The 14,474-nt window shown below is 55.1% G+C and overlaps 4 non-coding genes and 1 pseudogene across 4 annotated transcripts; all 5 read right to left on the reverse strand.

Moving 5' to 3' along the window:
- Positions 1 to 3,692: 3,692 nt before the first annotated feature.
- Positions 3,693 to 3,811, reverse strand: LOC142926709 (5S ribosomal RNA). The gene has a single exon (XR_012943633.1). It is a non-coding gene; the product is annotated as a 5S ribosomal RNA (ribosomal RNA).
- Positions 3,812 to 4,063: 252 nt separating this feature from the next.
- Positions 4,064 to 4,182, reverse strand: LOC142928569 (5S ribosomal RNA; annotated as a pseudogene).
- Positions 4,183 to 4,368: 186 nt separating this feature from the next.
- On the reverse strand, positions 4,369 to 4,487 carry LOC142927387 (5S ribosomal RNA). Its single transcript, XR_012944312.1, has one exon. It is a non-coding gene; the product is annotated as a 5S ribosomal RNA (ribosomal RNA).
- Positions 4,488 to 4,740: 253 nt separating this feature from the next.
- Positions 4,741 to 4,859, reverse strand: LOC142925845 (5S ribosomal RNA). Its single transcript, XR_012942768.1, has one exon. It is a non-coding gene; the product is annotated as a 5S ribosomal RNA (ribosomal RNA).
- Positions 4,860 to 5,291: 432 nt separating this feature from the next.
- Positions 5,292 to 5,410, reverse strand: LOC142927771 (5S ribosomal RNA). Its single transcript, XR_012944695.1, has one exon. It is a non-coding gene; the product is annotated as a 5S ribosomal RNA (ribosomal RNA).
- Positions 5,411 to 14,474: the final 9,064 nt, after the last annotated feature.

Raw genomic sequence — 14,474 nt, forward strand, 5'->3', positions numbered from 1 at the left:
AGGGGCCGCCGTTGGGCCGTTGCCATTGGCCACGGCGTGCAAGCGTACTTTGCCGGCCAATCGGATGCTTCCCCTGGTGCTCGTGTGGACCTAACCGCGGTGACTGAGTAGCCTTGTCGTGAGCATGCAATTGCACGTCAATTCACGGCTCTGTGGTGTAATTCAACCTGGGGGAAGTCGGACAATTCCCTGGCCCCAGGAAACCGTGAGGGATGTCCCTACGAAGAAGGCCCCTGGGTGAAAACCTGGAGGCCAGGTGACTTCCCCACGAGGTCCTACGTGGGGGGTGTGTGTGTTGTGTGTGCTCATTTTGGGGATGGTGAGGGAGAAGCAGCTTCGGCCTGCACGCTCTCCCGTGGTGGCGTTGCAGGCATGGCTCCGACGGAGTGGCTTCGCTGCTATGGCACCACATAGCCCGCCGAGGTGCCAGTCTCCGTCCCGGGTTGACTGGAGCATCTCGCCTGGGTTGCCCCCACGAGGTAGCGCCGCGGGGTCCGCGGGACTCGCCCGGCCCTCGTGGCTGGCCTCGGGGGTGGTGGCTCCGTCTTTTGGGCTTTTAGCGGCGGTCTCTTCCTCCATTCCAATGGCTCCTCTCGTCCCTCGGCACCTGTGGGCTGGGGAACAAACTCAGAGGCAGCAGGGTTTAGGTGCCATCGTCCCCGCCCCCCCCGGCCTGGGCCGTGACCCCTCGGGGCCGAGCATGGAGGGTGTTGGGACCCCGGGATTTCGGGGTACCCAAACTGCGGGGTTCTCCCTTGCTGGGGCTGCCTTCCATGGTTTTAATTGGCGGACGTTGACCACCATCTCTCGGCCCCTGTCTCCGCCCTGAATCAGCACCGTCCAGGGGGAGATCTGCCGCCCCACGGTCCAGGGTCCGCGCCAGTAGGTGGTCAGTTTCCCCAGCTGTCCAGCCCCGACACGAGGGGTGTATAGCCACACGTTAGAGCCCGCCGAGTAGAAGGGGGGCTCCATAAGGGGCCGGGCGCCCTGCTCTTGGTGCCGATGCGCGGCCTCTCCTTGTGGGTAGGCCCGGCCCCGGGCCCCTCGCAGAGTCTCCATCAGGTGCTCCACGGGGCGGCTCCCCTCATCCCGTTGCAGTGGGGGAACGCCGAACAGCAGATCTGCAGGTAGACGAGACTCACGGCCACACATCATTAGGAACAGGGTCTGTCCCGTAGACGTGTGTACTGTGGTGGCGTAGGAGAACAGGGCATAGGGGAGGTGTTCGTCCCAGTCCTGCTGAGTTGCGGCCACCATGCATTTGAGCTTCCCAGCTAAGGTCTGGTTCATACGCTCCACCATACCGTTCACCTGGGGGTGGTACGCCGTGGTTCGGTCCTTCTGGATTCCGAACTCGCGGCACAGCACCTGAAACAGCTCTGCCTCGAACTCACTACCTTGCTCGGTAATGACCCATTCGGAGATCCCGTGCTTAAGTACGTAGTGCTCCACGAATGCCCAGGCCACCACAAGGGCCGTCTTATCGGGGATGGCCACCGCCACGGGATAGCGTGCGAAATACTCCACCGGTGGGATCGCGGAAATGGCCCCTGTAGGTCGATCCCAACCAGCTGGTTTGTCCGACTGACGCGGAACGGCCTCAGGGGTACCTGATATTGCGCCGCTTTCGGCCCACATTGCTGACACGCGCGGCAGCCCTGTACCCAGGCGGCCACGTCTTGCGCCAATTTGGGCCAGAGATATTGGCGACGCAGGGTCTCCCTAGTGCGCCGTTCCCCATCATGGCCCCCGAGCAGGTGGTCGTGCACCAGCCATAGCAGCTGGGGTCGCACCTGGGCGGGAACACAGATGCACCCTCTTACCACCCCGTTCTGCAAACACAACCGGGCATACAAACCACTCCAGGGTCCTGGTAGGGTGCTCTTCTTTTCCCGCAGGGCCGCTTCCACTGCCGCCAGATCCGGGTCCCGTTGCTGGGTCTGTCTCAACTGCTCGTCGTCCAGGCCCGGGAAGGCGCAGCTGACGTCCTCTTGGATCCGCCCGGTCAGGGTGGGGCAGTCCGTCGGCTCCTTCTGTAGGGGTCTCCGCGGCGCATACTGCACTCTCTCTCGTGAGAGGGGGGTCTCAGTGCGCTCCCGGGGGGGCGTTGCCTGTTGGCAGCGTCCCCCATGAAGCATGGGCAGGCCTCCTCCGCCCTCGTCTCGGCGCATACCATGGGCTGCCTCGACAAGGTGTCCACATTTTCGTGCATCCGCCCAGCCCGGTACTCGATCTGCAGGTTGTATTCCTGCAGCTGCGCCAGCCATCGGGTCATCTGCCCCCGCGGTTTCTTGAATGTGAGATGGAGCTGCAGAGCATAATGGTCACTCCGCACCCGACATTTTCTGCCATACAAATACGGCCAGAACTGTTTACATGTGAAGATCACGGCATACAGTTCCTGACGGGTCACGCAATAGTTCAGCTCGGCCCTGCTCAGGGTCCAGCTGGCGTATGCGATGGCCCGCTCCATCCCATCCTGCACCTGTGACAACACCGCGCCCAGCTCATAGCTGCAGGCGTCGGTGTCCAAAATCAAATCGGTGGAAAAATCCGGGAAAGCCAGGGTGGGGGTATGGGTGAGGTGGTCTTTGAGGGTGGTGAAGGCCGTCAGGCGGCCTCCGTCCACTGATAAGGGTTCTTAGGGGAAGTGAGTTGGGTGAGGGGGCGTGCAATCTCGCTGAATCCCTTTACAAATCGATGATAATAGGTGGCGAGCCCCAAGAATGACCTGATCTCCATCAGGTTCCTTGGCCATGGCCATTCCACTATGGCGCGTACCTTCTCCGGATCGGTGCGCAACCCTGCCTCGCTGATTCGGTGTCCAAGGTACCCCACCTTGTGCTGCGCAACATAACACTTACGTGGCTTGAGTTTGAGATGGGCGGCTCGCAGTCGCTGGAACACCTCTCATAACCTGGACCAGTCCTCAGACAGAGATATACTGAACACTATCACGTCATCCAGGTAAATTAGGCACTGTTCCCACTGCAAGCCCCGCATCACCAGCTCCATCAACCACTGGAACGTCGCAGGCACATTAGTGAGTCCGAACGGGAGTATCCGAAACTCAAACAGTCCCATCGGTTTGGTAAATGCAGTCATTGGCCGATCCTCCTCCGCCATATCCACCTGCCAGTACCCGGATGCTAGATCGAGGGTGGAAAAATACCGCGCCACCGCGAGGCTGTCAAAGGTGTCATCGATGCGGGGGATGGGGAAGGCATCGCCGAGGGTGACTGCGTTCAACTTTCGGTAATCAACACAAAACCGGGTCGACCCATCCTTTTTCATCACCAGTACCACCGGGGCAGACCAGGGGCTAGCTGAGGGCTGGATTATGTTATCTCGGAGCATTTCCACGATGGCATCTTTAATCTGGGCCCGTTCAGGCGCGCCCACTCGGTATGTGGGGAGTTTAATTGGTTGGGCGGCACCGGTGCCAATTTGGTGCTTAACAAGGTCAGTCCGGCCCACATCCGAATCGTGCTCACTGAACACGTCGGCGTCATCGCTCATGAAAACGTTTATTCTGAGCTCCTGGTTTAGCCCCGAATGAGTAGCATCAAACAGTATTTTACAATAAAATATTGATCCCAATGCAGTACACCATATCGACGTGAAATTGGCAGGTGCACTCACTGGATGAGTCGAAGTGTAAAAAGCGACCCATCCAGATACAACAATGCAAAAGCCTACAACACCTGGTATTCCCAGGCAGTCTCCCATCCAAGTACTAACCAGGCTCGACTCTGCTTAGCTTCCGAGATTAGACGAGATCGGGCGCATTCAGGGTGATATGGTCGTAGGCCATGCTTGGAAAGACCTGTCGCACATTCAGATGTATAAAACAATCAACATTCAACTATACTTCTGGAGGTCATCGCTCATAAAACCTTTATTCTGAGCTCCTGGTTGAGCCCCGAAAGAGTGGCATCAAACATTATTTTACGATAAAATATTGATCCCAATGCAGTACACCATATCGACGTGAAATTGGCACGTGCACTCACTGGATGAGTCGAAGTGTAAAAAGCGACCCATCCAGATCCAAAAATACAAAATCCTACAACACCTGGTGTTCCTAGGCAGTCTGCCATCCAAGTACTCACCATGCTCGACCCTGCTTAGCTTCCGAGATCAGACAAGATTGGGCGCATTCAGGGTGATATGGTCGTAGGCCATGCTTGCACACACCTGTCGCACATTCAGATGTATGAAACAATTAAAGTTCAACTATATTTCTGGAAATCATCGTTCATGAATACTTATATTCTGAGCTCCTGGTTGAGCCCCGAAAGAGTGGCATCAAACAGTCTGGATGAGTCGAAGTGTAAAAAGCGACCCATCCAGATATAACAATGCAAAAGCCTACAACACCAGGTATTCCCAGGCAGTCTCGCATCCAAGTACTAACCAGGCTCGACCCTGCTTAGCTTCCGAGATCAGACGAGTTCGGGCGCATTCAGGGTGATATGGACGTAGGCCGTGCTTGCAGAGACCTGTCGAACACTCATATGTATAAAACAATCAACATTCAACTATACTACTGGAGGTTATCGCTCATGAAAACGTTTATTCTGAGCTCCTGGTTTAGCCTCGAAAGAGTGGTATCAAACAGTATTTTACGAGAAAATATTGATCCCAATGCAGTACACCATATCGATGTGAAATTGGCAGGTGCACTCACTGGATGAGTGGAAGTGTAAAAAGCGACCCATCCAGATCCAAATATACAAAAGCCTACAACACCTGGTATTCCCAGGCAGTCTCCTATCCAAGTACTAACCAGACTCGACCGTGCTTAGCTTCCGAGATCAGACGAGATCGGGCGCATTCAGGGTGATATGGTCGTAGGCCATGCTTGGAAAGACCTGTCGCACATTCAGATGTATAAAACAATCAACATTCAACTTTACTTCTGGAGGTCATCGCTCAAAAAACCTTTATACTGGTAGGAACGAAGTTGTAAACTGAGTGTACCAGCCTGCAATAGATTAATGTGTCCGTACGTCCGTCCGTCCCCTTTCAATACTTTAACGAAGTGAAATCTCGTGCTGTTGGGTGTATAAAATCAGTAATAGACAGCGCAGAGACTTGTCCTACCAGCCCACCCTGCAGGGACCTGTTTCTGAGCTCCTGGTTGAGCCCCAAAAGAGTGGCATCAAACATTATTTTACAAGAAAATATTGATCCCAATGCAGTACACCATATCGACGTGAAATTGGCAGGTGCACTCACTGGATGAGTCGAAGTGTAAAAAGCGAGCCATCCAGATCCAAGTAAACAAAAGCATACAACACCTGCTATTCCCAGGCAGTCTCCCATCCAAGTACTAACCAGACTCGACCCTGCTTAGTTTCCGAGATCAGACGAGATCGGGCGCATTCAGGGTGATATGGTCGTAGGCCATGCTTGGAAAGACCTGTCGCACATTCAGATGTAGAAAACAATCAACATTCAACTATACTTTTGGAGGTCATCGCTCATAAAACCTTTATTCTGTGCTCCTGGTTGATCCCCAAAAGAGTGGCATCAAACAGTCTGGATGACTTGATTCGAAGCTTTCGTGACTGCAAGAATTACTCTTTGTTTTTTTCGGTAAAGTCACGTATAAATAAAAAATAATAAAATAACAATAGCGTACGACGTTTCGGTTGCAACACAAGCAGTCATCATCAGGTACAGAAGAGCTAAATTTACGAGAGAGAGGAAACACATAACCCCAGATGTATATACAGACACCCAAGAAGGGGGCGAGGATGGAGTGGGGTGTGAGAGTGGATGGTGTCGCGGTGAGAGTGGATGGTGTCGGGGTGAGTATGGATGTTGGAGAGGTGAGAGTGGCTGGTGTAGGAGTGAGCGTGGATGGTGTAGGGGTGAGCGTGGCTGGTGTAGGGGTGAGCGTGGATATTGTAGGGGCGAGAGTGGATGTTGCAGGAGTGAGCGAAGATGGTGTAGGGGGTGAGCGTGGAGGTTGTAAAGGCGAGCGTGGAGGTTGTAAAGGTGAGCGTGGATGGTGTAGGAGTGAGCGTGGATGGTGTCGCGGTGAGAGTGGATGGTGTCGGGGTGAGTATGGATGTTGGAGAGGTGAGCATGGATGGTGTAGGAGTGAGCGTGGATGTTGCAGGAGTGAGCGTGGATGTTGTAGGGGTGAGCGTGGATGGTGTAGGGTTGAGAGTGGATGTTGTAAAGGTGAGCGTGGATGGTGTAGGGGTGAGAGTGGATGTTGTATGAGTGAGCATGGACAGTGTAGATGTGAGTGTGGATGGTATAGGGGAAAGCGTGGATGGCGTAGTGGTGAGCGTGGATGGTGTAGGGGTGAGCGTGGATGTTGTAGAGGTGAGCGTGGATGGTGTAAGGGTGAGCGTGGCTATTGTAGGGGTGAGCGTGGATGTTGTAGGGGTGAGTGTGGATGGTGTAGGGGTGAGCGTGGATGTTGCCGGAGTGAGCGTGGGTGTTGTAGGAGTAAACGTGGATGGTGTAGGAGTGAGCGTGGATGGTGTAGGGATGAGCGTGGATGGTGTAGGGATGAGCGTGGATGGTGTAGGGGTGAGCGTGGATGTTGTAGGGATGAGAATGGATGGGGTTGGGTGTGGCGTGGATGGTGTTGGGGTGAGAGTGGATGGTGTCGGGGTGAGAGTGGATGATGTCGGGGTGAGAGTGGATGGTGTCGGGGTGAGTATGGATGTTGGAGAAGTGATCGTGGATGGTGTAGGGGTGAGCGTGGATGTTGCAGGAGTGAGCTTGGATGTTGTAGGGGTGAGCGTGGATGGTGTAGGGGTGAGAGTGGAAGTTGTCAAGGTGAGCGTGGATGGTGTAGGGGTGAGAGTGGATGTTGTGGGGTGAGGGTGGATGGTGTAGGGGTGAGCGTGGATGTTGTAGAAGTGAGAGTAGATGGTGTAGGAGTGAGGTTGGATGTTGTAGCGGTGAGCGTGGATGGTGTTGGGGTGATGGTGGATGTGGTAGGGGTGAGCGTGGATGTTGTAGGGGTGAGAGTTGATGGGGTTGGGGTGGGCGTGGATGGTGTTGGGGTGAGAATGGATGGTGTCGGGGTGAGAATGGATGTTGGAGAGGTGAGCGTGGATGTTGCAGGAGTGAGCGTGGATGTTGTAGGGGTGAGAGTGGATGGTGTAGGGGTGAGAGTGGATGTTGTAAAGGTGAGCGTGGATGGTGTAGGGGTGAGAGTGGATGTTGTATGAGTGAGCATGGACGGTGTAGATGTGTGGATGGTATAGAGGAAAGCGTGGATGGTGTAGAGGTGAGCGTGAATGGTGTAGGGGTGAGCGTGGCTATTGTAGGGGTGAGCGTGGATGGTGTTGGGGTGAGCGTGGAAGTTGCAGGAGTGAGCGTGGATTTTGTATGAGAGAGCGTGGATGTTGAAGGGGTGAGGTAGGATGGTGTAGGGGTGAGCGTGGATGTTGCAGGAGTGAGCGTGGGTGTTGTAGGAGAAAACGTGGATGGTGTAGGGGTGAGCGTGGATGGTGTAGGGGTGAGCATGGACGTTGTAAAAGTGAGCATGGATGATGTAGGAGTGAGTGTAGATGGTGTAGGGGGTGAGCGTGGAGGTTGTAAAGGTGAGCATGGATGGTGTAGGAGTGAGCGTGGATGTTGTAGGGGTGAGAGTGAATGGGGTTGGGGTGGGCGTGGATGGTGTTAGGGTGAGTGTGGATGTTGGCGAGGTGAGCGTTGATGTTGCAGGGGTGAGCGTGAATGTTGCAGGAGTGAGCGTGAATGTTGTAGGGGTGAGCGTGGATGGTGTAGGGGTGAGAGTGGATGTTGTAAAGGTGAGCGTGGATGGTGTAGTGGTGAGAGTGGATGTTGTATGAGTGAGCATGCACGGTGTAGAGGTGAGTGTGCATGGTATAGGGGAAAGCATGGATGGTGTAGTGGTGAGCGTGGATGGTGTAGGGGTGAGAGTGGATGTGGTGGGGGTGAGCGTGGATGTGGTAGGGGTGAGCGTGGATGGTGTAGGGGTGAGCGTGGATGGTGTAGGAGTGAGCGTGGATGGTGTAGGGGTGAGCGTGGATGGTGTAGGGATGAGCGTGGATGGTGTAGGGATGAGCGTGGATGGTGTAGGGGTGAGCGTGGATGTTGTAGGGATGAGAATGGATGGGGTTGGGTGTGGCGTGGATGGTGTTGGGGTGAGAGTGGATGGTGTCGGGGTGAGAGTGGATGATGTCGGGGTGAGAGTGGATGGTGTCGGGGTGAGTATGGATGTTGGAGAAGTGATCGTGGATGGTGTAGGGGTGAGCGTGGATGTTGCAGGAGTGAGCTTGGATGTTGTAGGGGTGAGCGTGGATGGTGTAGGGGTGAGAGTGGAAGTTGTCAAGGTGAGCGTGGATGGTGTAGGGGTGAGAGTGGATGTTGTGGGGTGAGGGTGGATGGTGTAGGGGTGAGCGTGGATGTTGTAGAAGTGAGAGTAGATGGTGTAGGAGTGAGGTTGGATGTTGTAGCGGTGAGCGTGGATGGTGTTGGGGTGATGGTGGATGTGGTAGGGGTGAGCGTGGATGTTGTAGGGGTGAGAGTTGATGGGGTTGGGGTGGGCGTGGATGGTGTTGGGGTGAGAATGGATGGTGTCGGGGTGAGAATGGATGTTGGAGAGGTGAGCGTGGATGTTGCAGGAGTGAGCGTGGATGTTGTAGGGGTGAGAGTGGATGGTGTAGGGGTGAGAGTGGATGTTGTAAAGGTGAGCGTGGATGGTGTAGGGGTGAGAGTGGATGTTGTATGAGTGAGCATGGACGGTGTAGATGTGTGGATGGTATAGAGGAAAGCGTGGATGGTGTAGAGGTGAGCGTGAATGGTGTAGGGGTGAGCGTGGCTATTGTAGGGGTGAGCGTGGATGGTGTTGGGGTGAGCGTGGAAGTTGCAGGAGTGAGCGTGGATTTTGTATGAGAGAGCGTGGATGTTGAAGGGGTGAGGTAGGATGGTGTAGGGGTGAGCGTGGATGTTGCAGGAGTGAGCGTGGGTGTTGTAGGAGAAAACGTGGATGGTGTAGGGGTGAGCGTGGATGGTGTAGGGGTGAGCATGGACGTTGTAAAAGTGAGCATGGATGATGTAGGAGTGAGTGTAGATGGTGTAGGGGGTGAGCGTGGAGGTTGTAAAGGTGAGCATGGATGGTGTAGGAGTGAGCGTGGATGTTGTAGGGGTGAGAGTGAATGGGGTTGGGGTGGGCGTGGATGGTGTTAGGGTGAGTGTGGATGTTGGCGAGGTGAGCGTTGATGTTGCAGGGGTGAGCGTGAATGTTGCAGGAGTGAGCGTGAATGTTGTAGGGGTGAGCGTGGATGGTGTAGGGGTGAGAGTGGATGTTGTAAAGGTGAGCGTGGATGGTGTAGTGGTGAGAGTGGATGTTGTATGAGTGAGCATGCACGGTGTAGAGGTGAGTGTGCATGGTATAGGGGAAAGCATGGATGGTGTAGTGGTGAGCGTGGATGGTGTAGGGGTGAGAGTGGATGTGGTGGGGGTGAGCGTGGATGTGGTAGGGGTGAGCGTGGATGGTGTAGGGGTGAGCGTGGATGGTGTAGGAGTGAGCGTGGATGGTGTAGGGGTGAGCGTGGATGGTGTAGGGATGAGCGTGGATGGTGTAGGGATGAGCGTGGATGGTGTAGGGGTGAGCGTGGATGTTGTAGGGATGAGAATGGATGGGGTTGGGTGTGGCGTGGATGGTGTTGGGGTGAGAGTGGATGGTGTCGGGGTGAGAGTGGATGATGTCGGGGTGAGAGTGGATGGTGTCGGGGTGAGTATGGATGTTGGAGAAGTGATCGTGGATGGTGTAGGGGTGAGCGTGGATGTTGCAGGAGTGAGCTTGGATGTTGTAGGGGTGAGCGTGGATGGTGTAGGGGTGAGAGTGGAAGTTGTCAAGGTGAGCGTGGATGGTGTAGGGGTGAGAGTGGATGTTGTGGGGTGAGGGTGGATGGTGTAGGGGTGAGCGTGGATGTTGTAGAAGTGAGAGTAGATGGTGTAGGAGTGAGGTTGGATGTTGTAGCGGTGAGCGTGGATGGTGTTGGGGTGATGGTGGATGTGGTAGGGGTGAGCGTGGATGTTGTAGGGGTGAGAGTTGATGGGGTTGGGGTGGGCGTGGATGGTGTTGGGGTGAGAATGGATGGTGTCGGGGTGAGAATGGATGTTGGAGAGGTGAGCGTGGATGTTGCAGGAGTGAGCGTGGATGTTGTAGGGGTGAGAGTGGATGGTGTAGGGGTGAGAGTGGATGTTGTAAAGGTGAGCGTGGATGGTGTAGGGGTGAGAGTGGATGTTGTATGAGTGAGCATGGACGGTGTAGATGTGTGGATGGTATAGAGGAAAGCGTGGATGGTGTAGAGGTGAGCGTGAATGGTGTAGGGGTGAGCGTGGCTATTGTAGGGGTGAGCGTGGATGGTGTTGGGGTGAGCGTGGAAGTTGCAGGAGTGAGCGTGGATTTTGTATGAGAGAGCGTGGATGTTGAAGGGGTGAGGTAGGATGGTGTAGGGGTGAGCGTGGATGTTGCAGGAGTGAGCGTGGGTGTTGTAGGAGAAAACGTGGATGGCGTAGGGGTGAGCGTGGATGGTGTAGGGGTGAGCATGGACGTTGTAAAAGTGAGCATGGATGATGTAGGAGTGAGTGTAGATGGTGTAGGGGGTGAGCGTGGAGGTTGTAAAGGTGAGCATGGATGGTGTAGGAGTGAGCGTGGATGTTGTAGGGGTGAGAGTGAATGGGGTTGGGGTGGGCGTGGATGGTGTTAGGGTGAGTGTGGATGTTGGCGAGGTGAGCGTTGATGTTGCAGGGGTGAGCGTGAATGTTGCAGGAGTGAGCGTGAATGTTGTAGGGGTGAGCGTGGATGGTGTAGGGGTGAGAGTGGATGTTGTAAAGGTGAGCGTGGATGGTGTAGTGGTGAGAGTGGATGTTGTATGAGTGAGCATGCACGGTGTAGAGGTGAGTGTGCATGGTATAGGGGAAAGCATGGATGGTGTAGTGGTGAGCGTGGATGGTGTAGGGGTGAGAGTGGATGTGGTGGGGGTGAGCGTGGATGTGGTAGGGGTGAGCGTGGATGGTGTAGGGGTGAGCGTGGATGGTGTAGGAGTGAGCGTGGATGGTGTAGGGGTGAGCGTGGATGGTGTAGGCGTGAGCGTGGATGGTATAGGAGTGAGCGTGGACATTGTAAAGGTGAGCGTGGATGGTGTTGGGGTGAGCGTGGATGTTGCAGGAGTGAGCGTGGATGTTGTAGGGGTGAGCGTGGATGGTGTAGGGGTGAGAGTGGATGTTATAAAGGTGAGCGTGGATGGTGTAGGGGTGAGAGTGGATGTTGTGGGGTGAGGGTGGATGGTGTAGGAGTGAGCGTGGATGTTGTAGAAGTGAGAGTAGATGGTGTAGGAGTGAGGTTGGATGTTGTAGCGGTGAGCGTGGATGGTGTTGGGGTGATGGTGGATGTGGTAGGGGTGAGCGTGGATGTTGTAGGGGTGAGAGTTGATGGGGTTGGGGTGGGCGTGGATGGTGTTGGGGTGAGAATGGATGGTGTCGGGGTGAGAATGGATGTTGGAGAGGTGAGCGTGGATGTTGCAGGAGTGAGCGTGGATGTTGTAGGGGTGAGAGTGGATGGTGTAGGGGTGAGAGTGGATGTTGTAAAGGTGAGCGTGGATGGTGTAGGGGTGAGAGTGGATGTTGTATGAGTGAGCATGGACGGTGTAGATGTGTGGATGGTATAGGGGAAAGCGTGGATGGTGTAGAGGTGAGCGTGAATGGTGTAGGGGTGAGCGTGGCTATTGTAGGGGTGAGCGTGGATGGTGTTGGGGTGAGCGTGGAAGTTGCAGGAGTGAGCGTGGATTTTGTATGAGAGAGCGTGGATGTTGAAGGGGTGAGGGTGGATGGTGTAGGGGTGAGCGTGGATGTTGCAGGAGTGAGCGTGGGTGTTGTAGGAGAAAACGTGGATGGTGTAGGGGTGAGTGTGGATGGTGTAGGGGTGAGCATGGACGTTGTAAAAGTGAGCATGGATGATGTAGGAGTGAGTGTAGATGGTGTAGGGGGTGAGCGTGGAGGTTGTAAAGGTGAGCATGGATGGTGTAGGAGTGAGCGTGGATGTTGTAGGGGTGAGAGTGAATGGGGTTGGGGTGGGCGTGGATGGTGTTAGGGTGAGTGTGGATGTTGGCGAGGTGAGCGTTGATGTTGCAGGGGTGAGCGTGAATGTTGCAGGAGTGAGCGTGAATGTTGTAGGGGTGAGCGTGGATGGTGTAGGGGTGAGAGTGGATGGGGTTGGGGTGGTCGTGGATGGTGTGGGGGGTGAGAGTGGATGGTGTCGGGGTGAGAGTGGATGGTGCCGGGGTGAGTATGGATGTTGGAGAGGTGAGCGTGGATGGTGTAGGGGTGAGCGTGGATGGTGTAGGGGTGAGCGTGGATGTTGCAGGAGTGAGCGTGGATGTTGTAGGGGTGAGCGTGGATGGTGTAGGGGTGAGAGTGGCTATTGTAGGGGTGAGCGTGGATGGTGTAGTGGTGAGAGTGGATGTTGTATGAGTGAGCATGCACGGTGTAGAGGTGAGTGTGCATGGTATAGGGGAAAGCATGGATGGTGTAGTGGTGAGCGTGGATGGTGTAGGGGTGAGAGTGAATGGGGTTGGGGTGAGTGTGGATGGTGTTGGGGTGAGTGTGGATGTTGGCGAGGTGAGCGTGGATGTTGCAGGAGTGAGCGTGGGTGTTGTAGGAGTAAACGTGGATGGTGTAGGGGTGAGCGTGGATGGTGTAGGGGTGAGCGTGGATGGTGTAGGCGTGAGCGTGGATGGTATAGGAGTGAGCGTGGACATTGTAAAGGTGAGCGTGGATGGTGTTGGGGTGAGCGTGGATGTTGCAGGAGTGAGCGTGGATGTTGTAGGGGTGAGCGTGGATGGTGTAGGGGTGAGAGTGGATGTTATAAAGGTGAGCGTGGAAGGTGTAGGGGTGAGAGTGGATGTTGTGGGGTGAGGGTGGATGGTGTAGGGGTGAGCGTGGATGTTGTAGAAGTGAGAGTAGATGGTGTAGGAGTGAGGTTGGATGTTGTAGCGGTGAGCGTGGATGGTGTTGGGGTGATGGTGGATGTGGTAGGGGTGAGCGTGGATGTTGTAGGGGTGAGAGTGGATGGGGTTGGGGTGGGCGTGGATGGTGTTGGGTTGAGAGTGGATGGTGTCGGGGTGAGAATGGATGTTGGAGAGGTGAGCGTGGATGTTGAAGGAGTGAGCGTGGATGTTGTAGGGGTGAGAGTGGATGGTGTAGGGGTGAGAGTGGATGTTGTAAAGGTGAGCGTGGATGGTGTAGGGGTGAGAGTGGATGTTGTATGAGTGAGCATGGACGATGTAGATGTGTGGATGGTATAGGGGAAAGCGTGGATGGTGTAGTGGTGAGCGTGGATTGTGTAGGGGTGAGCGTGGATGTTGTAGAGGTGAGCGTGAATGGTGTAGGGGTGAGCGTGGCTATTGTAGGGGTGAGCGTGGATGGTGTAGGGGTGAGCGTGGCTATTGTAGGGGTGAGCGTGGATGGTGTAGGGGTGAGCTTGGATGGTGTAGGAGTGAGCGTGGATGGTGTAGGGGTGAGCGTGGATGGTGTAGAGGTGAGCGTAGATGGTGTAGGGGGTGAGCGTGGAGGTTGTAAAGGTGAGCGTGGATGTTGTAGGGGTGAGAGTGGATGGGGTTGGGGTGGTCGTGGATGGTGTGGGGGGTGAGAGTGGATGGTGTCGGGGTGAGAGTGGATGGTGTCGGGGTGAGTATGGATGTTGGAGAGGTGAGCGTGGATGGTGTAGGGGTGAGCGTGGATGGTGTAGGGGTGAGCGTGGATGTTGCAGGAGTGAGCGTGGATGTTGTAGGGGTGAGCGTGGATGGTGTAGGGGTGAGAGTGGATGTTGTAAAGGTGAGAGTGGAAGGTGTAGGGGTGAGAGTGGATGTTGTATGAGTGAGCATGGACGGTGTAGATGTGAGTGTGCATGGTATAGGGGAAAGCGTGGATGGTGTAGTGGTGAGCGTGGATGGTGTAGGGGTGAGCGTGGATGTTGTAGAGGCGAGCGTGGATGGTGTAAAGGTGAGCGTGGCTATTGTAGGGGTGAGCGTGGATGGTGTAGGGGTGAGTGTGGATGTTGCAGGAGTGAGCGTGTATTTTGTATGAGAGAGCGTGGATGTTGAAGGAGTGAGCGTGGGTGTTGTAGGAGTAAACGTGGATGGTGTAGGGGTGAGTGTGGATGGTGTAGGGGTGAGCGTGGACATTGTAAAGGTGAGCATGGATGATGTAGGAGTGAGCGTAGATGGTTAGGGGGTGAGCGTGGATGTTGCAGGGGTGAGCGTGGATATTGCAGGAGTGAGCGTGAATGTTGTAGGGGTGAGCGTGGATGGTGTAGGGGTGAGCGCGGCTATTGTAGGGGTGAGCGTGGATGGTGTAGGGGTGAGCTTGGATGGTGTAGGAGTGAGCGTGGACGTTGTAAAGGTGAGCATGGATGATGTAGGAGTGAGCATAGATGGTGTAGGGCGTGAGAGTGGGGGTTGTAAAGG

This window comes from Petromyzon marinus, chromosome 23 (assembly GCF_048934315.1).
Source record: "Petromyzon marinus isolate PM22_M1 ecotype Great Lakes invasive population chromosome 23, UKy_Petmar_22M1.pri1.0, whole genome shotgun sequence".
NCBI classification, from domain to species: domain Eukaryota; kingdom Metazoa; phylum Chordata; class Hyperoartia; order Petromyzontiformes; family Petromyzontidae; genus Petromyzon; species Petromyzon marinus.